The sequence below is a fragment of the Micromys minutus genome (assembly GCF_963924665.1).
Source record: "Micromys minutus genome assembly, chromosome: 31".
Taxonomy (NCBI): Eukaryota; Metazoa; Chordata; class Mammalia; order Rodentia; family Muridae; genus Micromys; species Micromys minutus.
This window is the reverse complement of record NC_137966.1, coordinates 8,661,064-8,683,806: the sequence shown is the minus strand read 5'-3', so window position 1 is coordinate 8,683,806 and position 22,743 is coordinate 8,661,064. Positions and strand designations below refer to the sequence as shown.

The 22,743-nt window shown below is 43.2% G+C and overlaps 1 protein-coding gene across 4 annotated transcripts in view; it reads right to left on the bottom strand.

Moving 5' to 3' along the window:
• Positions 1–22,743, bottom strand: part of TENM2 (teneurin transmembrane protein 2) — a gene marked incomplete at its 5' end in the record, with an annotated part of 923,762 nt that overhangs the window by 664,511 nt on the left and 236,508 nt on the right. The window lies entirely within an intron of this gene.

Sequence of the window (22,743 nt, the reverse complement as noted above, 5' to 3'; positions counted from 1 at the left end):
TTTTTATTTTTTCTTCTCTTCCCTTCCCTTCCCTTTCTGATTATTTATTTATTTATTTATTTATTTTTTGCCAGCAAGAAGAAGAAGAAAAAAAATACTTATTGAGAGTGATTAGTTTTTGTTGCCCCTTTTAAGTCCCTCCTGCAAGAAGGAACAGGGAGCAATGTGACGCCACCTTTTAATCTTTTGTAAGAGTGAAAAGGCAGAAAAGGAACGCTCGATCAAGCTGAGCTGCACACATGACTAAAACTCGCAGGAGACGCTGCTGCTTGCTGCCTGGCGAAAGCACCGCTAGGCTTGAGTGTAAGAACAGAGCGGAGAGGAGTCGGTGGAATGTGACAACGTATGTATGTGCATCAAAGGCAGGGGGAGAGAGAACAATGAGCAAGGGGAGACGGCGAGGAGAGGGAGAGATGGAGGGAGAGGGAGGGAGAGCGAGGGAGAGACAGGAGAGAGAGAGAGAGAGAGAGAGAGAGAGAGAGAGAGAGAGAGAGAGAGAGAGAGAGAGAGAGAGAGAGAGAGAGAGAGAGAGAGAGAGAACGCATACACACGGAGGAGAAAAGATAGAGCAGGGTTTCAGGCAGGGGACTCTGAGAATAAAGCCACAGTGCGGTGTCTGGCAGCTTCTGTTTTTCTCTCAGCGAGCATGATCCTAGGCCTCTCTCATTGAGAAACACATCCGTGTATCTTCCAGGTTTGAAAACTGAGATAATCGCAGCGTGTCTCTGGTTTTGTCTGATTGGCATTTAACTGTGAGGTGTGTACCTGTGCTGCTTTAAAAAAAAAAAAAAATATATATATATATATATATATATATATATATATATATATATATAAAGGATGCATTTGTGTGCAATTTATTTCGCATATTTATTTATGTAGGCAAAAACGAAAGCTGCTAATTTCTACGGCAATTTGCAATGTAGTTTAACTGGCAGATGGAAGACTACTTACCATAAATGCTGACAAACTGACACGGGTAAACAAAAGAAGAAACAAATGCTTCGTCTTGGTAATTGTCTTAAAAAAAAAAAAAAAAGGAACCCACCCTAAAATATTAGCACTTGCAAAAATAGTGTTTCTTGGCTCAAGTTTAAAAGGTGATTTTTCTCCCTTAGTTTCTTTTTCTTTTTTTTAAAGAAAGAAAGGCACAATAAAAGGGAAGACATGACATTTGAAGGAAAGGTGTTAGGCAAGAAGCTATTAAGAAGGCTCACACCTAAATTCTCCCTGGTTTCTCCACAAATGTGATGGCTGGTGGCTTCCCAGAGTCCTCAGAGTTTTTGAGGCACTATTTGCCACGGACATACACTGCATCTCCCTACCTTCCTGGACTATTTTAAAGGAGGTTCCATTAAAAAACAAAAAACAAAGTGGCAAAGAAATGATTTGCCCATTCGAATGGCTTCCAATCCTGTCTCACAAGCTTTGTTCCATTTCTAACGTTTTCTAGCCACACGGGGGCCAGGATTACACAGTTAAATTCCCTCAGTGACCTCTTTTATAAGGATGTAAATTGCTGATTCCAAGGTCAAGTATTTGGTAGAAGTTAGTTATTGTCGAGATGACTGCCTGTTTTTCCATGGTAACCTGAGCCAATGTCGTAGTGAGCTAGCCAGAAGAGGAGATGCCCAACCTTTCCATGGACCATCTCCTCAAAATGATGTTTCTCTAATACCAGAAGGTACATTCCATACACCTGACTTAGAACACTTACCGATTTAAAAGAAAAAAAACCAACAAGTAAACAACAACAAGAAGATAGCCCTACAGCCCATCTTTGAATAGACCATGCTATGGTCTACGAGTCTGTCTGTGGACCTTCAGCATTCCTGTAGTTTGGAATTCCTTGGTGAGCCAGGTATAGAAGGAGAATTGGACCCCAAAGAATAAAGCACTCTTGCCTACCCCAGTCAGTGTTGTATTCAAAGTGGGCTTGCTTAATCTTGTTAAAGCTGGAGTCTAATTCTTTTTATACTTTGCCAATAGGAGGATATGTGTTTTGCTTGGACCCAAATAAAGAAGTACCCCCATCTTGGATACCCTCAGATGTAATGCTATTCATCATTAAGGCAGGAAAAAAATGGAGAACACACCAAACACACAGTGGCTGAACAGAAGGCTGCCGGCCAGAGGACAGAGGGCTTGATTGGAAGAGATGCCATAAGGATGCTTCCCGAAAGGGTGGTACTCTAAACTCTCCACAGAATTTTTCTGGTGCATACTGAAAGCAGCAGCCTCAGAGGGACATTATTGATGCAGGGTCTGGAGTTAAAATGAACTTTATACAAGGGAATAAGGGGACTGGAGAACTTTCTGACAATAGAAATAAAGACTTAGCAAAGAGGTTGCATCCATTTTGGCATCACAGGCGTGGGGCTGGGGAAGACTGGGGTTTATTGAACAGGGCAAGCAAATGACGGTCAATGGAAGATAAAAGGAAATCAACTTGAGGCAAGGCAAAAAGATTTGTTTAAAGCTATAAACGGCCCACAGTAGTGTTCCTCATTTTGATCCCATATGCAGAGAAGAGGTAGGCAAATATTAAATACAATTTTTTCCCAAGATGTCTTGAATGAGGGTGGGTTACTAAAGATTAGTGTGTCTAACTGGAGTGTGACTTTCTATGACTTACTTCTCTATAGGGTATCTTACATATAGACTATAGGCATGACTTACCTGCTTAGACTATAGTTTACGTACTGGTTTATAAATTAGTTTATAAACTAATTTATACACTGGTTTATACACTGGTTTATATACTGGTTTATAAACTGGTTTATATACTGGTTCATATCTTGGTTTATATACTGGTTCATATCCTGGTTTATATATATACTGGTTCATATACTGGTTTATGTATTGGTTCATATACTGATTTACATACTGGGGTTTATATACTAGTTTATATACTGGGGTTTATGTTCCCAGTTTCCCAGCCCCAGCTACCTGCTTGCTATGTGACCTTGACCAAATAATTTTCGTCTTTGTGGATAACTTCTTGTCCTAAAATGAACATGAATCTCCCCATCTCGTGGTCTGCTTCTTGGAATGAAGAGTGCATGTGTGGAGCTTGCTCTGGGCACACAGCACATGCTTTGACATGGCAACCTCTGCTCTGTTAGGAAATCCTCTCAACTCCTCTCACATTTTTAAAACAGAAAAATGTAATATTTCATCGCCTCAAAATGGCTGACTGGGAGACTTTTTTCCACTCCGACCTTCCTCACACGATCTAGTTCTTGACACTGCCCTCTGGGTCTTTCCACTTGCATCATGCACTTAAAACCCAGCAACTTCTACAGCCAAACCAGTGAATCTGCCCTCGAAGCAAGCTTTCTCTCCAAATGTCCCCATCTGTGTATAATGTAAAGATCTCCGAGACAGTCCTGCTCCATTTCTTTCCTTTGTCTGCCATCATTCAAATCCCTGCACCCACCAAACCTCACTCCCACATTTTTTTCTTCCCCAAAGATCTGGAGGCTTCACTTCCAGACCCCAGACTCACCCTAATTTCTCCTCTTTGTGCAGTCCTCTGTCTGCACTGCGGTGCAGACACGGTACAGACACGCAGTGTCCATCCTGAGGACATTGCCAGGGCCCTGCCAACTTCTCTATCAGATCGCAGCACCATCCCCTTCTCTCCTCAAGAAGGCACTTCAGATCCCAGTGAAGGAGAGTGACATTATTCTAGGTGTGACCTTGAATCGGCTCTAACATATAAAACAGCTAATCTGTGGCACGCCAGCCCTTTCCCATTATCGCCCTGTTAGTTGAGACACCTCTCCCCCTGTCGTGACACAGCTTATTGAAAACAACCATTTGAAGAGGTTTTTTTTCTTCCCCCAATTCATCCCGCACAAGCCAGAATAACCTTCTTAAAAATGCCACTTTGAATGACATCTGTTCCCAATAGTTATTGATCGGCCAATTGAAAGTCTGTTTTATTTCATTATCTTACGTATCGGCTTAAAAAAAAATCATCAAAGGTTCACAATTCCCTGGAGAATAAAGTGCAGATTTTCTTTGCTACACATTGAGTCACCTCTGTGGTTTGACACTGACTATTCCTGTAAATGTTCCTCTATCGCTTCCACAGACGATCTTGTCCCCCTAGCCCCGCACATCTGCAAGCCCTCACAGCTGCACACAGAGGCCCAGTTCTCTTAAGAGAGCCACCCCCCACCCCTATCTTCTTCACGGCAGCATATTCAACTGCAATTTCTTGATCTAAGACCAGAACAGCTACAAGTCCTCCAAAAAAAAAAAAATGCCCTTGACCTTCCTGGCTTACAGCAGTGAAACTGCTTAAATCACAGTTAGCTGTCCAAGGGCCCCGGGAAGGGTGGAGTATATCATAATTAGGAGCTTGGCTTTGGACTTTGCCCGAGGTCCAAATCCTGACCCTGGAATTTGCTTCCTAATTGTGGAACATTGGTTAAATACTGTCTCCTCTAAACCTTACTTTCCTCGTTTATAAAATGCGGTGAGGACCTATAACGTTATTAGATAACATTCATTATCTAATACATGAAGAAAAGCACACATCTTAGTTCAGATCTAGAACGTAATACAATAAAGAGCAGTTAGCAATCATACAAGCGCCCTCTAAGTCAAAGGGACTCATTACCTCCAATTTCTAACCTTCACCACGCCCCAAGGAATGGCTGCTATTAATACCATTTTACAGATATAGAACTGAGAGCTAGCCAATGAACTCACCAGATGTCACGTAAACAGCACGTGGGCACATGGAAAAGCCAAGCCCTTGCCTTTCTGCCTTCCAGGTTCTTACAGAGCTATATACCACTCACACAGACCTCACCCTAATACCACATTAGCGTCCCATGATTTGAGTTTTCAGGGTGTGGACAATGTTTCTAATTATATTCTAAATGAGAGGAGAGCGGTACTCATGTTTGAAATGCCTCTGCATTTTTAGTGCCTTCCATAAATCTTTAAACAAAGTAGCTTGCTTACTCGGTAAATGCTTGTTGCCGGCTTGATTATCTGTACTCATGGGGATTAAAGTTTCCAACCACATTGAAATTCAGGGACACTATTTTGTAAGGAAATGGCTTCATCATGAGCCGTCATTCATGAACACCATCATAATTACACGAAATAATATAAAAGACAAACATTACATGTGAATGAGCCAACAGAAATGTGTGGGATCCTCGTCAGAGACCTGTAGGGAAATAGTACCTGTGGACCTGGCTCCTCACACCTATACTCTGCTGAAAATGTACCTTGGAGGTCACCGATTCCAGGCAAGGTAAGGGGAAGGTTAACAGCAGGAAAATCATCCTTTTAAGGTTACACAGAAAGTCAAGAGCATCCAAATCAAACACTCACAGCATTTGGTAACCTTTATTTCTTCTTGTTAAAGAAAAGCAACAATTACCTTCTCATTTATCTTCTTTCTGGATAAGTCTGCATAATTTTAAAACAACCCAGACAGATGTAAAAAAATAATAAGTGCAGGTGATCAACATGTTTTCTCATGTACACGTCTCTGAACAAGTTAAACAATTGCTATAAGATGCATGGGTGGGCGTGTTCACCAGTACACGCTCAGAGAGACAGAGTGATACACACATAAGTCTAGTTTCTAATGTATTTTTGTATTAATGAGAAAAGAACTACTCTATGCCCCCCTCATATCAGAACCATTGGAATAAACATCTGCATTTGCTTCCAGAAGTGAGGCATGTTCTTCTGTGGTTATTAGCTTCTGTGTTCATATGAGGTACACAGTGAGTTCTAAGTACCTATGGGTTTGATGAATGAACCAGTGAGTAGTAAATTCTCTTCTTCCCCAGTTTTGCCTTTCTACACACTGTCGTTACACACAGGATTTGTTTTGTGAGATACATGCTACTGTTTGCTCAATAGAAAATTCTCTTAGCTTCAAAGAATCCTTTTTAGATTGTGTTAGCTCATGGTAAATGCTCTTCTCTCAAATTTCAAAATACTCTTTGCCTGGAACATTTTATTACATATGATTTTACAATTAATCTTACCTTGCCACTGAAGATGCCATAGTGTTGGTGAGCTATTTTTCTCCTAATAATTCTAGGTCACTTTTTACTGGATTCATATCTCATTTCCCACACATTGATTTCAAGTGTCCCGAAGGCTGAGAGCATTGTGTTTATTTTCTGTGTAATATATTGCTATACCTTTGAGTATTACTATGTACTTAGGCTGTGCTTATAAAAAACACGTTGATTTGGTTTTTACACTCAACATCTTGATAGGTGTACAATTCCATCCTTCAGAAATTATGGGAAGAAACTTATCATACAGAGCCTGGCCTTTAAGATTTTGCAAGAATACATTGGGAACAGGACCAAGACTGCATAGCTTTCCTTTTAGGTGTCTTACACAAAGGGCGACCTAGACCAATTACGAATGTTTATCTCAACATATGTGTACACACATGTATTTATAATGTTCTCTGTCTCTGACTCTATCTCTCTGTCTTTGTCTGTCTGTATCTGTTTGTCTTTCTGTCTCTCTCTCTCTCCCTCTCTCTCTCTCTCTCTCTCTCTCTCTCTCTCTCTGTGTGTGTGTAGGTCAGAAGACAACTTACAACTTGCAGGAGTAGGTTCTCTTCTTTCACCTTGTGAAATTCAAGTGTCAAACTAAAGTCATCAGGTTTCCCTGACGGAGCAATCTCATTGGCTCCAGTGTGTATCTTTGAGCACACGCTTTGAGTCAACCACTGTTTAAGGCCATGTCATAATTACCTCATCCCATCGAATTAAGACTCTCATGGAGGAAGCATTAGTAAGTTGGCCTCTGGAAGAGAACGGCTCCTCCTCATCATTTATACATTAGTTGGAAGTCAGCTCACACTGACCCATCAGAAACTAGTCTTTAGAGAAAGGTTTTCTAGATTCCAGCGGGTCTCTTCTGTGGGTCATCTCTGGCCAATTATACATTCATCTCCTAAGGGAGATTTGTTTTTCCTTAGGGTGACCGTGACAGGAAAAGGATGAGGAAGAACAAGTCTCATCCTAACAAGCCTTTCTCCTCTGACAAAAGGAGCTTTCTTAGGGAGATTTTTTCACCCACATAGCGCTTGTGTCTGCCCTCACTGGAGACTCACACTAGTGGAACTGTCTATAAATGACTGCTTTTCAAAATGAAAATAACAAACATTCGTCAAAACAGAACGAAAATAGAATATAACCTTTGAAGTTTCTAAAACTGCCCTTAATGTATCTTTATTTATAAAGATAAGATAATTCATGTCCATTTTCCTATCCATTTGCAAAATGGGGATGAGCACATAACATAATTAAAGGTTTGAGTTATAAATAGTTTTCTTAAATTAGCTTATTGAATATTGTAATTATGTCATATCTTATTTAGCCAATTAAAAGCAATTATTTTGCTTATAAAATTGTGCACATTAATTACCATGTTCTGGTATCTTGGCTTTTGTCTGTGGATCAGAAGTTTATCTTGCCTGTTTTTCATTTCTGTCTCACATGGTAACTTGAGCAAACCACTAAGTGAAAACCAAAGTAGTAGCCTCCTAATCATAAAGGAAAAATGGAAAAACAGCCAATCAGGAGAGAAGCTCAAATCTCTGCTTCCCATGGTGGCCCGAATAGAGCTGGCCTCAGTGAAAATCTAAGTAAGAATTTATGTTCCTCTCCATTGAGTTGAACACAGGCTTTGGTGGACTGTTTGGTCCTTGTTCCTGATGTTTTTCAATATGGAACATTTGAAAGCATCCAACCAGAAGTTGCACAGTGATCACAGCCTTGAACATATTCATCAGAAAAGCGCATTCACTGCTGTGGGTTTTCTTTTTCCTGGTAACCAGTATGCCGTACTGTCTGCCAGCTCCTTCAATACTCTCACCCATGACAATCACAAAAGCAATTCACAACCTGACTTATCAGATAGTTCTGTTTTACAATAATCTGGTTGCTATTTGTAAAATCCAGGATAAAACAGTGCAATTTCTGATGTTGAATATCTGAAAAGCTCTGGGAGCTGCACGGGCGAGATATGCACAAAAATCTGTAATGCAATGGAATTACAACAGACAGACATTCTGGGGGGTGCATTCTCCAGTGCATCTCTGGGTACATGGCATTTTGTGGTGCTACTTTGGAGATTTGCAAACCAATTCTGCATTTAGACGGGACTGGCCCTCCCTTCATTTTCTTTATCCCTCAATTTAACTCTTGCATCACACACACACACACACACACACACACACACACACACAAGTGTGTGAATATATGAGAGTTCTCTTAAGGAGAATTGTCCCCCCCACCCAAAAAAAAAAAAAACCCAATAATTGCTGAATTACTCTTTCCAGAAGAAAATGAGTGTAAAGATCTCAATTAAGTAATTTCTTTCACAAGCCGGTTCCTAAATCTCTCTTTAGATGTATTATGAAAGCAACATCTTTCTGATGAGAATTTAACACATGTGCACACACACACACACACAGAGAGTAGTGATTTTAATGGATGGCAGATCCCCGGTAAAAATGGGGCTTACACAGTAATAAACAAACAGACTACTTTTCTAGTCATTAACCTAGACAGATGTCAAAGGCTACTGTTGTGGATAATACCCGCCTCCCCCTTGAAGAACAGAGGTATTGGTTCATGCCTCTGGGGCTGGTTTTATAGGCATGCATTACTGCATAAAGGAATTGGGAATCTCACGTACCACTGAGAGGCAGTATAGTGCAATAAAAAGTTATCATATTTCAATCCCCGATCAGCCACCACCTAGATCTATGACACTGCCCCCCCTTCTTTTAAACCTATCTCAACCTCTCTATCCAATAATTGGGACTACTATCTGCCAAGTTGTGATGCGGTTAATAAAATGCATCAGCTTACGAAGGCAGAGCTCCTAAGCCTTTCTTTGTACAGTTAAGAGTCTACTTGCGCAAAAATACACAGAAAGACCCCCCAAAACAAAAACCAAACCAAACCAAAACCAAAAAACCAACCCTCAGAAACTACATTCGAGATGCCAAGTGTTCTGAAGACAGCAACCATCAAATGCTACAGTGATATAATAAACCGATCGGTGGTCCTGGGCTGGCTGAAAGAGTTAGTGCAGCTTGCCTGCCCCTGCTGGGAGTGCTGTTCCGAGCAGGAGCTTCAAAGATGCACGGTAAATATTAGCCAATGATGGTACTGACTGTGAGCCACGCACAGCCACAGCACTAAGTGAATGACTAAGTTTACAATTGTCAGAAAACTCACTGACTAATTACGGGCACTGAAAGAAACCTAGCCCTGACCTCATTTACTTGGCCATGATATCATCTCATGCATGGTAAGAACACCACCCCTCTCTGGAAGTGTAATAGCCCTGTCCTCCCTCAAGACTTGGGAGAATAAAAATAAGGTCAGGCTGCAGAAAAAAAAAATCGAAATTTGCATACTTCTTAACACTCTCATTGTCTCCACTGAGGTGCAGCCCACCCTCCTTTCTTTTCTGGATTATTCTAAAGCCTTCCAGCTGTCTTCCATTGTCAACTTTTGGCTCCCGTGGCTGATTTGCTATGACTCAAACATGTCCAACCCTTTCATATCTGTGTGCCTGCACGGTTCTCTCTTCTAGCTATGTGACTGGTCTGGGAAAAAAAAAAAAAACTTTCAGAAAATGGGGAATAATACATGAAAAGGCACCATAAACTCTTGTACACTGGGGCTCACTCTGTTGAAATGGGGCAGCTGCCATCAAAGAAAAACTTGTTCGTGTCCCCTAGAAGATGGAAAAACAGTATCAGCCTCTTTATGAAATTCATCCCTCATGTGACCCATCCGCAGGACAGGACTGTAAGTAAAAGCAAAACTAGCAAAAGGTATGCCCAGGGAAAACGCCAACATCTGAGAGGCAGAAGCATGCCTCCGTGCTATTTCAAGTCACCGGGTTAGGATGCAGCTTGTTATCCAGGGGTGAGAACTGATATGAGCCCCCTAGTGATTAGTTGCAATTCAGCACAGTGTATCTTTTTCTAATGAGAATCAGATATTCTCACTACTCTGCTGATGACAGGCAGCAGCTCCTTCTGTCCTGAGTCTTCTGAATGCTTCTGAAGACCTGCTCTGATCAGCCCTTGTTGTTACTCGGTCTGTTGCTTCCTCATCTCTCTCTTACCCTCTTCTACTCAGCTTCACAAGTCTCTGGGGGGAATTCCCCAAATAGGGTTCAGTCTTGCAGACTCCCCCACAATGTCATTATCACAGTGAGGCTACCCCAATCAGCCAGTTAATAACTGAATCATGCCTCACCCCCACGCAACACCTCCATATATTCCCTCCCATACATTTGGTATTTCTAAACCATTATACAGTAAACTAATTTCAGTCCATGTCTGAGGGCTTTTATTACTATTGCAGACTCTCAGATGATTTGTGTTGGACAGTCGCACCTAGATCCTTGTCGACTATGAATGGAAGATTTGCCAGGCATTTGATAGATCATAATGTAAACTTAGATTGAGATGCCCAGAGATACATATTTAGATGTCTTCCTTAAATGACAGGGTTGAGAATGAATAGATTCTGGAAGGATAGCCAGCTAGTGTGACTTACAGAGACACAGAAGTAACCTTGAGGGTGAGAAGGCAGAAGATCAAGATGATTCTGTAGGGTGTAGTAGTTAGTAGGTGGAGCAGGTGGTAAGAAGAACCCCATTAAAAACAAAGCAAAGCAGGAACCTGGGCTCTGAGCAGCCTTGTGGGAAAGGCTATGGGTTAACATAAGGGATGTAAGACTAAAGGTGCTTCCAAAGAGTAGGCTGGATCTTTTTTGGAACAGAAAGTTGGTGCTATGTTTGTAACACCCCTGATACTACAAAAGAAGTATGTCCAAGGCATTTTTTCCTCAGTCTTTTATCAGGGCCAAGACTATATACCAGGCCAGTACTTATAGCCCTATGCCAAGGGCACAGTGCTCTGACATTTATGCTCAATATATGTGAAAATCACAAGGTTCTTCATTTTATTTAAAAGTGAGCTCCTGATGGATTTGTCTGACCATTTACCTGGAGAAGCACCAAATAAGGGCTTCTACTTGAACACTTTACTGAGTCTGCTCTTCATGGGAGAGATACATTTAGCATACGCAAAGTTCAGCCTGGGCAGTCTTCAACATTAGCTTAGGTGTGCACTAAAGAATTTTCTCCTAGGCCAGGGCAGATCAGACCCTGGATGACTTAACTTTACCCCACAGCCTTAATCTTGCTGCAGATCCCTTTAGAAGCTGTGTGTCTACTTTATGACCCACACTTCTGTTTTTCCCCTGATACTCAGCAACTATCTATTATCTAGGACAATATTTGTATTGTTTACAGCAGCAATGCCAATTGCTAGGAGGGAAAAATGCCTTTTAGGTCAACTGGATTCTTCTGTGTGTGGAATAAAAGAGTCTTGTTTCTTAGAGCTCTTAATATACAACTCTCTGTGCCCAATTTACCTAAAAATGAACATTGCCAAGGAGCAAAGATGTGGGAGATATACAAGGTTGTACGGCGCTGCAGCCTGGCACGTAGGCTGACGAATGGAGCCCTCGGAATTATTGGGAATACTTGCTAACTCACTATAGTGGCTCACTGTCTCAGAGAGTGGCAGGAGCCAGCCCTGTCTAACAGTATATCTCTGCCCCCAGCCCCCCAGCACTTCAGATTAGTGATTGTGGCCTTTTGTAAAACCCAGACACCTCCAGGCACAGCTCTGATTCCAGCCTAGCCAAAGGATGAAGCTACAACGCAGTGCTGGTTCTCAGAGATTGGTAACTGTTCTAATGCATACATTTTAGCATTTGATCCCGCCCAACATAAAATATTTACTTTGGGGATTTAGGGTTGGGGGGGGGGAAATGTCATTTAACAACAACAACAACAAAAATCTTTTAGCTTAATTACCAAAGATGTAAATGCGGTCTCGATTGCGGAATAAAGTTTCTCTTAACAATGAGGTGTAAATTGGTGTGTGCCTTCTCTGTTCACAGTAGGAACAGAACCTAACACTCCTCCTCGCCCTTGGTTTTGCAATAGTACCTGGGAAATGAATGTGTTCTTGGAAGTTTCTGCAGCATTTCTGATTTGTTAAGAGAAAGGGGAAAAAAAGAAAGAAAAGAAAAGAAAGAAAGAAAGCTAGGGGTTTTGTGTTGTATCCATCCATCAGCTGCAAGGACGTTTATTTTGCATTTCTAGCATCTGTATTGAACTGTCGGCTGAGGTTACAAGGTTTAACCTCAGTTCCTGGGCGTTAACAGTTCACCCTTGTCCAGATTTTTCTCTGTCCCATCTTTTGTGGCCTCCTCCACATCCTCAGATGGAGTAAAATGAACAGGGGAAGTAGTGTGTTATTGGTACAGTGACCTTGGGCCCCTGGGGGAATTGAAGGCTCTATTCTTTCGCTTCTGATGTTTTACATTTCAAAGAGCCTAGCTCTCTTTGATATTAAAGAATGAAATGTGCAATGTAATTGTTATTGTTTTATAACCTTTAATAGGTTAATCGGGCTGCATCAGGTTCTCCACTGTGTGACTAGCTGCACAAGAAACAATTTGCCGCACAGTTGTGGATTCTGACAAAGGGGGGCTCCACATTAGTATTTGACGGAATGACTGTACCCTGGTGTCTAAATCCTGAAGAAAACACGATCACTTTGCTTACCTTAAGTCCTCCATGAGTAATAGAGAATCTGTCAGCTTTTAGTGGTATTGACATTCTGGGCAAGATCATACTTTGTTGCTGTGTGCGAGGGTGTCTCATACATCCTGGGACATTTAACAACATAATGGTTCTCTGTCCATTAGATGTCAAGAGCAGTCCCTTCCCCACTGTACCTCATTCTGATGAATGACAAAGTAGCTTGTCTATACAATCCATGCCTCAGGAAATGAAATCTACCCCGATTGAGGAACATGGGCCTAATAAAACATGGAGTGGGGGAAGGTGGGGCTGGACTTTACTCCTTTTAAGGTACACTATGCCTAGAATCAACTATCTCAAATGGTATTTAATATAATAGTAGTAGCCAATATTTATCAAGAACTCTCACCCTAAACCAATTAGCACCGTGCTGACAGTTTTCAATGTTGGATCTCATTTGACTCTCTGAACAAACCCACGTGAGAGTAATTAGGTCTTGCAACTTAAACGTCAAGAAACTGAGGTGGACGGGGCTGTAAACAATTGACTCACGGGCATTCTGTTGAAAAGTACAAGTTCACAAACTCTTCCATGTCCGGTTTAGTCCCCATCTTTGAGGTTATAATCTGAGTATGAGAACAAATGTATTGAGCGTCGATTGAGTACTTCTGTGGTCAGGACTTGTACCTACATGCTAAACAGGACCAGGCGAATATACAAAACCCACCCTCTCATGACTTATGAGAGGGTGATACATGCCCTCAAGTTATATATGCAACACAAAACGTGTAATACAGAAATAAGTAACCAGCATTGGAGAATTCAGATCTGGAATGTCTTAGGCCATCCTGCCTCAGCCTTAATGGGACTAGGAATCACCAGGGTCTTATTAGAGCAGAGGTTCTTCCCCCACGGGTATGGGCTACATGAAACCTGGACTTCTGACTTTCTAACCAGCCCCTGGACAAGGGTGCCTCTGGTCAAAAGACCTCACTCTAAGCAAGTCACCTTTAGTGCAGTGGGAAATGTCGCTTCATGCTTTTCAAAAGTGAGGTTCCACGGAACGTATCTGGAATGCCAAGAAAACACCAACACAGAGCAGAAGGGGGAGGAGGAGGAGGTGGGGATTGCCTTGGCTGTGAGAAACACACTTGTCTCTCAGCCCTTCCCTTGGAACATCTATGCCGTGCCCACTCGTATCCACTGCCCACATATACAGCTAAACATCTGCTATTTTAAAGGACAAATATTAATTTGAAGCACAAAACACCTACCCACCAAACATAACTGGTTTCTGCAAACACATTTGTTATGTCTAATTTTGTACTTTTGGAAGACAATGCTTCTTTCTTCTCAATGTATCATGCTACATAAAAAAAAAATCCATTTTTCTCCATCTCCACCCACCACACCCACTGTGCCACATCTAGCCAACTCAGTATAACAGGGGTAAAAAGGATACATGTGGTAGGCCAAAAGCAAAAGGACTTTAATCCATCGAATGTCACAATTAAAATGACAGTGATGAGAACTGCAAAACCATGTTACCATTAGTTTAGTGGTGTTCAGAAAGACAGAAATGGAGTCTTGTAATAAACATTCGCAAAGACACGGTTTGGGAGCTGATCTCTACTAATGGTTGTGGCCTCTTTGCTCAGACCACAGTGACCGCTACAGATCACAAATTGTTTTGTGACATCTGGGTTTGACCGTGGGTCGTAATGAAGGGGATGCATTTGGAGTCACTTGGCTTCTCTGAACACATCCAGCTAATTCTCCACACGCATGGCAAGGGGTGGGGGGTAAGGGAGGAAAGAGTCACTGTGATGTAGAGATGGACCATAGTTAATGTAAAAGCTGAGGCTGAGAAGTGGAACCAACCAATTACTGCTAATATTTTCTACTGAGATATCAAGTGGGAGGTCTAAAATAGGAGAGAACTGTGTGTGTGTGTGTGTGTGTGTGTGTGTGTGTGTGTGTGTGTGTGTGTGTCGGGGTACTGACGTCACTGCCACTCAAACTGCTTATGTTCTGCTGATTAATGTGAGCTATGCTATGGTGTGAGCACCTGCTCTGTCCCAGTCCCCGGTTATACAGATCAGCACTCTTCCTCGCTGTTCTCAGATTTGTGGGAGACAAAGTGCTTCCCATTCGTGAATGACTGACATCGCACCTTTATTTAGTATTATGAACACTAACCTCCCCCTGACTACCTTGATATTTATTTCTATTATTGATTATATTTGCTTGAGGTATAATATTTTCTTTAATCTCACACTTATCTCTTGGCTTCCTCTGAAACAAGTACCTATGAAATTATAAGTGTAGAGTACTTCTAAGGCCTGAACAAACCAATGGTTGCAGCATTTAAATAGACTTAGGTGGTTCCTGAAAGATGGTGTTTTAGTTTTGGCCTTAAGGTTTGGAAAAGACTCATTGTCCGGCCAATGCTAGCTTAACCCCCAAGACTCAACAGTGCAAAGTGGTTAGAGTTGGAGGAGGCTGTGTCTTCTAGCCCTGGTTACTACTACACTTTGCACAACATCCGTTCCAATCCTTACTGTTCTGCTTTCACAGACCACCCAAGTGCTCTGTCTCGAGATTTTGGAGGATCTTGTATGTAGCTAATGTGAAAAGAAATCGAGTTCTCTTGCCTCATGCTTGGCAGAGTGGCTGTCACCACTGTATCTGCAGGGTGAAACACCATGGCTTCTCCAGGCTTCAGATTGTTCTAGGAAGTGAGCATGATGTACATTAATCTCGGGTTAAGTCCAGGGTTTTGAACGCCAGCACTATTGCCTTCCGGTGGGTGCCCATCCTGTGCACTGTCTGGTACACTCGAGAAGCCTCACACTATATCCACTAGATGCCAGTAGCTACCCCAAGTCGTGACAACCAAAAAAGTACCACTAGATACTGCATAATGTTCTCTGATGAACTGACTCGCTGTGTTGAGTGTACCTGAAATAGACAAGCTCAAGTCTGCAAGGTACTCGGGCTAGCTTATGCCATGGTTTCTGAGGCGAGCAGTATTCACTGCATTGGCTGAGCAATTCCTGTATGCCAGACATCTACTTAAAAACTGTGACATATACTGTATCTTTGCACACTCACACAATCCTGAGAGTTAGGACCCACTAAGACTCCCATGTACAGATGAGGAAAATAAGTATCTGCAGAAAAATCACGTTTTTGTTTTTTTTTTTTTTTTTTGGGAGGATCTACCATTACCATGAGCAGAGTTGGGACTGTATGGAACAGCAGGGTTCCAGAGCTCTGCTCCCGGGCTTTCTGTATCCTAACAGCTGCAGAGGGGGAAGTCTTCACAGAAATTAGCGATGAGGAGGAGGACAAGGAAAGAAATAGGCTAGGATTTTCTTCTTGAAGATTGTGTTTCAAATAAAGAGACCACCAACAAAATATATACGGCAGCCAACACATACAGGTAGACGATAATTAACACTGTGGTTTTTGGTCTAGAAGCAGGAGCAAAGCTCGCTTTCGTACCTCCGTTTTCATCTCATTGCCTTCACTCCAGACTTTACCATGTCCATCAGGGTGACTCAGAAATCCTATAAAATGTCCACCTCTGGTCCCCGGCCTTCAGCAGTCGCTCGGTCATGAGTGGACCCGATGCCCGCATCAGCTCTTCCAGCTTTTACCTAGGCGGGCAGCAGCGGCGACAGCAGCTTCCGGGGAAGCCTGTGTACTGGCTTGGGTCTGGGCGGCTTTGGCAGGTCTGATATTGGGGGCATCACAGCAGTCATAGTGAACCAGAGCCTGTTGGGCACCTTGAAGCTGGAGGTGGACCCCAACACCCAGGTCGTGCACACTCAGGATGAGCAGATTAAATCCCTGAACAAGTTCGCCTCCTTCACTGACAAGGCGCGCTTCCTGGAGCAGCCGGACAAGATGCTGGAGAACAAAGTTGAACGTCCATGGTGCTGTTCATGGACCAACAGCCGTTCCCCGGACATGGATGGCATCAACGCTGAAGTTCGTGCCCAGTATGAGGACATCGCCAACCGCAACCGGGCTGAGGCTGAAACCATGTACCAGATTAAGTATGAAGAATTGCAGACCCCGGCTGAGACGCACAGAGATGCTCTGCGCTGCACAAAGACGGAGATCTCCGAGATGAACCTGAAATCGAAGCTCTCAAAGGCCAGAGGGCAACCCTAGCGGCGGACATTGCTGGTGCCGAACAGCATAGAGAGATGGCCATCAAGAAGACCAAATGCCAAGCTGGCTGAACTGGAGGCTGCCCTGCAGCGGGCCAAGTAGGACAGGGCCAGGTAGCTGCGCAGTACCAGGAGCTGATGAATGTCAAACTGGCACTGGGCATCGAGATCGCCACCTAACACAAGCTGATGGAGGGCGAGGAGAGCAGGCTGGAGTCTGGGATGCAGAACAGGAGTATCCATACGAAGACCACCAGTGACAACTCGGGAGGACTGAGCTCATCCTGTGGGGACTAACTTGCCCTGGCTTCAACTATGGAATGAGCCCTTTCCAGACCAGCTTCGGTTCTTTCGGGGATCCAGCACTTTTAGCTGCACCGAGGCTGTGGTTGTGAAGATCAAAACCCACGATGGGAAGCTGGTGTCTAGGTTTTCGGATGTCGTGTCCAAGTGAATGGCCTCCAAAGTCGTTGTCAAAGTGCAGGTAACTAGAGGCCCACCCAAGGTTCAGCTCTAATCCTCTGGCCAAGCTTGGGAGGGATTTCCTACCTGGGCTATCCCAATGGTCCCTGCCTTCCACCCAAAGCCAGTGAAATAATATTTTGAATAAAATAAAGTCTCAGTTGGCTCTATCAACTGGCAAAAAATTACATTTTTAGTAGTTTTTACATACATATAAACACACACAAAGAGATCTTTGTGAGCATACACAAATGCATGCCAAAAACACAGGTACCCACACATACATTTGTACATGCAATTCTCTTGATGTATGTAGAGATTTTAACTTTCTCAGAACTGGTAAAGGTATGAAACAACAACGGTAACAAGCATGTCTAAATAGAGACAGAGGAAGGGGCGGTGATATCTGCCTAAGGTAATCAGGGGGCTGAAAAGGGAGTACTATTTTAGCCTAAGAGCTCAAGGCAATACAAGGGAACATTGCAATTTCCTCATGTAGGAAACAAAATGACAAAATAAACAAACAAGAAAAGAAAAAAATATATTTTTAGGTCTAGTCCTAAGATAGCACTGTAATGAGTCCAGGTGATTCGAAGTTTGCACAAAGATATATGCCTATTGACCTATTGAATTACTGTAGAAAGTCAATGTAGAAGGTCAAAGAAGGCTGCCAATGTGACTGTCTAAAGTTGGGATGATGACCAGTACAGACAGATGTGTGTGTGTGTGTGTGTGTGAGAGAGAGAGAGAGAGAGAGAGAGAGAGAGAGAGAGAGAGAGGAAGAGAGAGACAGAGAGGAGACAGACAGAGACAGAGAGACAGAATCAGACAGAGAGAGGCAGAGAAAGGCAGAGAGACAGAGAGAGAGAGAGACAGAGTCAAAGAAACACAGGGATCCAGAGAAACAGACAGAGAATGACTTCTCTGTCCCCACCTGTGTTGTACCTTTCATGTTGTACCAGGGAGTTTTCTTATTGCCTTGTTCTAGGCATCCAATGTGACTTGTCATTGGCACACGCTTGCTTCCAGTTAGGACTTTGCAAAGCTCAGACAGCTACAGAGCCCACTGACCTTGACCACAGGCTAGACACGGATCTTTCTGGCTGTCTTTCCCTTTCCCAGCAGAAAATACAACAAAACAAAACACAGCCTATGGTCCTTGATGTTCTGGTAAACAGTGGGTATGTTTATATAAGCACACATATATTGTTCTCCTTGACAAACAAAAACCACACAAGAATCAAGTCAATACAACAGAATAAGCAAATACAAAACAAGATTCTGACATAGAATATGTATACTTATGCATATTTCTTTATGCCTTTATGTAAAAGAGAAACAAATACAGGCTCTGAATAACAATTCAGAAAGGTGCTGGTCAAGCCTTCCCCCAAAGTCCCGGAATCAAGGCCAAGGTTATCTTACTAAGTTTGTCATTGTCAAAGACAGAAAAATGAGAGCTTGTCCACATTTGACTGAAAGTCTTTGCATTTCTACCAGTCTGAAATAGAAACTTGCAATTAAATCAATTAAGCAATGAAAATCAGATATTCCATTAAAATATACTTTTCCTCAGATCTGATTGGTCGTAACCCAACCAAGCTAGAAACACGGGAGTGGCAAAAGGATTCCGAGTCGGAGACATGGAGAAAAGGGAACTATTCAAAGCGTTCACAGCAAACAGAATCACAGCACTTCCTTTTGCTTAGTACTGCTGTGCATTTAGCCATTAGGGGTTCCCCAAACATCGCCTTTCAGAACTGGTGCCGAAGCCTGGGAGGCGAGGACCAAGGTTTCTTTTTCCTGTGTCTTGCTTTTGCAGTCAGTGTCCTTGAGGTTGCTTTTGCTCCTTACTGAATTTAATAGGCTAGCCCAAACTCCAATTCAGACAATACCGTGTGTCTGGTACACTCCAGCACGTTTGAAATTCCCTTGCTAAGATCGGCAGTCAGATTGACACTGGCTGTGTTTGCTGATTCAAAGAGTTGCGGAGACCACATGTGTTCGTTCAGGAGGCATTTCTGCTTTTTAGGAGCAAAATGGAGGACTTGGCTCTTGGGGGTCAGGGGAAAAAGCATGCCAACTGACTGGATTATTCTTTTCCCGGCTGGTTCTTTCAGGTTGCGTGAGCTGGCTTTTTCTATGCCAGCAATCACCCCGTGGATGGGAGTCAGAGTTTTTTTTTTTTTTTTTTAATGTGAAATAGAAAATGACTCCACATGTTGCTGGAACAGCAAGATTAAAAAGAGAAGACAATAGCTTACATGAAAGGAACTCGTCCACCATTTGACGGGCATTAGGATGCTCAACAGTTTCAATCGGAGAAAATATAAGGGAACGTGGATATGTAAATTATATTCTGCAAGTGGACAGGAAGAAAATTTAAAAATACTTCAAAGACCAGTGTTTCAGTTTTTAAACAGAAAGGTGCAACTGGTCTGTATTTCTCTGATGGCTTTTCAAAATGCATTTGCTGAAACTATTTTTAAGGCCAAACTGTTGGGATCTTCTTGAGAGCTGTTGGTTATTGTAGCCAGCATCGGAATTAGGAGAAAAAATCAAAGAGCCATGGAAGCTGTGTGTGTGTGTGTGTGTGTGTGTGTGTGTGTGTGCATGCCACTAGATGTAACTGAATATGCACAGGCACATGCCTATATACATGTAGATACATGTTTCTGCACATGTATGTACATTTATATGAATGTGAACTTGCATGAATGCCTGTGTATAGATGTATGCATGTAATTGTGTGTACATGTTTGCATGTGCCCATCTGCGTTTGTGTACACCCATGGCTGTACTCTCAGGAAAAGAGGCAATGTGTGTTTCAGTTGGTACTACTACTCCCTAGAGATGCGGGCTTCGGATCCCGAATATTAAAAAGAGAGATCATTTTTGAGAATATGCTTTGCGTTACCCCTCACACTCCCCCTTAGGCATCTGTCTTCTCTAGGCAGTTGGAACAGGGAGGAGGAGAAGGAGGAGGAGAAAGAGGAGGAAGAGGAGGAGGAGAATGAGATAGAGGTTCTTTTGGAAGTAAACAACTGCTATTAAATCCTGCCACCTTCTTGGCCCAATCCATGGTTCGGTAAGTATCGGGGATGGCCTGAAATGCAGACACTAAAGCCAGGCTGCTGGGATCTGAGTCTCAGCCTCTTCACTGAGAAGCTCAACACTCTGAAAAAGAATCCAATGTCCTTCACCCCCTCCATCCCCTCATCTACAACAAGCAAGTGAGCAAACTGTACCCAGTACAGGAGATACGTATAACAAGTCACTGTGAGTATCTGAGACGCCTTTCTCCACGCCCAAGCATCAGTCACACCTCTGCATGCACCTGCTAATGCTATGGCCTTTCCCATAGTGGTACCAAGGGGTACTGCCACCCAAGCTACACATTTAATGGACTCATTGAAGTGATCCAAACCTCATGGTGAAGCCACGGAACTTAAGCAGCAGACCAAGGAACTGGGGGAAAACTGAGGAAAATAATTATCATTCCCCTTTAAAAACATGTGGTTCCCTCCCCCAACACCCCCCCCACCGCCATCTTCCAGATCTTCCTAATCCACTGGACCTGGTTCTCACCCCTAATATTTACATATTCAGCTTTTGCATACAGAAGTGGCAACCTTTCTGACAGTGAGTTGGCCATGTTTAAAACAGGCCCAGAACAATGCCACTTGTATCTCAGAATCGAGATAAATAACCATTTATTACGCATAAAAAAAAAAAAAAAATTGGAGCGTGGTACCACGGGGGAGCAGTGGCCAATGGAGGCAGCTTTGGTGGTAACCCTGCACAAAGAGTTAAATTATTCCACGGGAAACCATGTGTCCCATTGAATGACCCCTTGGAGCTGCTTCCCATGAGAATCGGGCCTTGTATGGGGACCTCCTCTCCGCATGCCACCCTGATGTCAGGTCTGAAGAGAACCCTGACACCCTGACAGGAGATCACCATTTTCACTGTGCGTCCTACTCTCGGGGAGACACTGGGCTCGGTCCAGCCTGCCCTGCCCACCTGGAGCTCTGAGGGCCTTTCTATCACAATACTGCTTTAGAAAACTCTGTGTGAAGAGGGAGAGTCTGGTATTTAACTCCATCCATCAATGTCAGCCCCTCTTTCCCCTCTACCCCAACAGCGTGGTTCGTTTTCGAGAAGCTGAATAGTCTAAATGGACGGATTTTGTGTTAGTCTCATTAGAAAGGGAAATTAGCCAGGCACCGTTCAGCTGTGCAAAAGGCATGCTGATCCTGAAAGCCTGATCCAACCCCCTGCCCCCAAGCTTTTCTTCATCACCTATGATGCTCACAAGCCCCTCCATGTTGCTTAAAGGTTCATTATCCCCCACGTTAGCTTGTGGTGCTCACAAAGCTCCGAGCACCCATATCCTGTCTCATTACCCAGAACTAGGTGGGCGTAGATCTGGACTAGTGTGAGACTCAGTGATTTCGGTGGCTCTCCACCACATCTCTTCATACAGTAAGAGCTTGCTTTGGTCAATGGGGCTCTTTGCTGACTTCTGCCCTGCCTGCTACTCGAAGCCTGCTTTGACCACCCTGAGTTCTTGCACTGTGACCTGTTCTCAGCTCATGGAGATTCAAATGCTCGCCTGCCAACTGGTACTCAACCCCCACGCCTCTTCTGCTTCCCGCACTGGTGCTGTTCTTCCTTTGGTTTTTCAGCTCGTGACTCACTTCCTTGGAGAAGCCATCTCTGGTCACATCCTGTTTATTTCCCAGAGGCCCGTGCTTCTGCCCTTGAGAACTGTCTTCTCAGCTCGTGGCTGTACTTTCCTCGGTTTGGTCCGATGGATGCTTCATTTCTTGTCTACGTCCTGCCTTGGTTCCATGTCTTCTTCATCCACTCATCTGCACATTCTCTGTGGCCCTTACTCCAGCATCTGTCCTAGTGCCTGGTCGCAAACAGGTATTTACTAAGTCTCTGTCACATGAACATCCTTCATGGACCATGAGGGGTTAAGCTGTTAATGATCCCCTATTTATCTAGCACTTTGGTCTCCCTAGAGATAGCAAAAGAAGAAATTTCAGTCTTATACGCAATAAATATTTATGGCACACTTAGTAAAAACCAGCCTTAATAGACAGGCTAGGCAGCCTCTCTGGGACAGAGCATCCTCCTCCTCCAATGCTCCTGACCTTCATCAGCTTTCACGGGATGCCAAGGCTTCTGCACCATGCTAACATGGCCACTTTCCTTTTCTTAGAACAAGGACCGCAGGGTATCTTTGATTTTACCAGCATTCAGCTTTGGCGAACTCTGGTAACTTCCTGAGGAGTGCTTCGAAATTCAGAGACTGAGATAGATTAGAGGGTCCAGCATATCCAGGCGAAAATCACGAGAAACAACTATAATTCTCAAAAATAACACTAAGTGATAAGGCGGATGATGACAATTGAAATTTCCTGATGAACTCAAC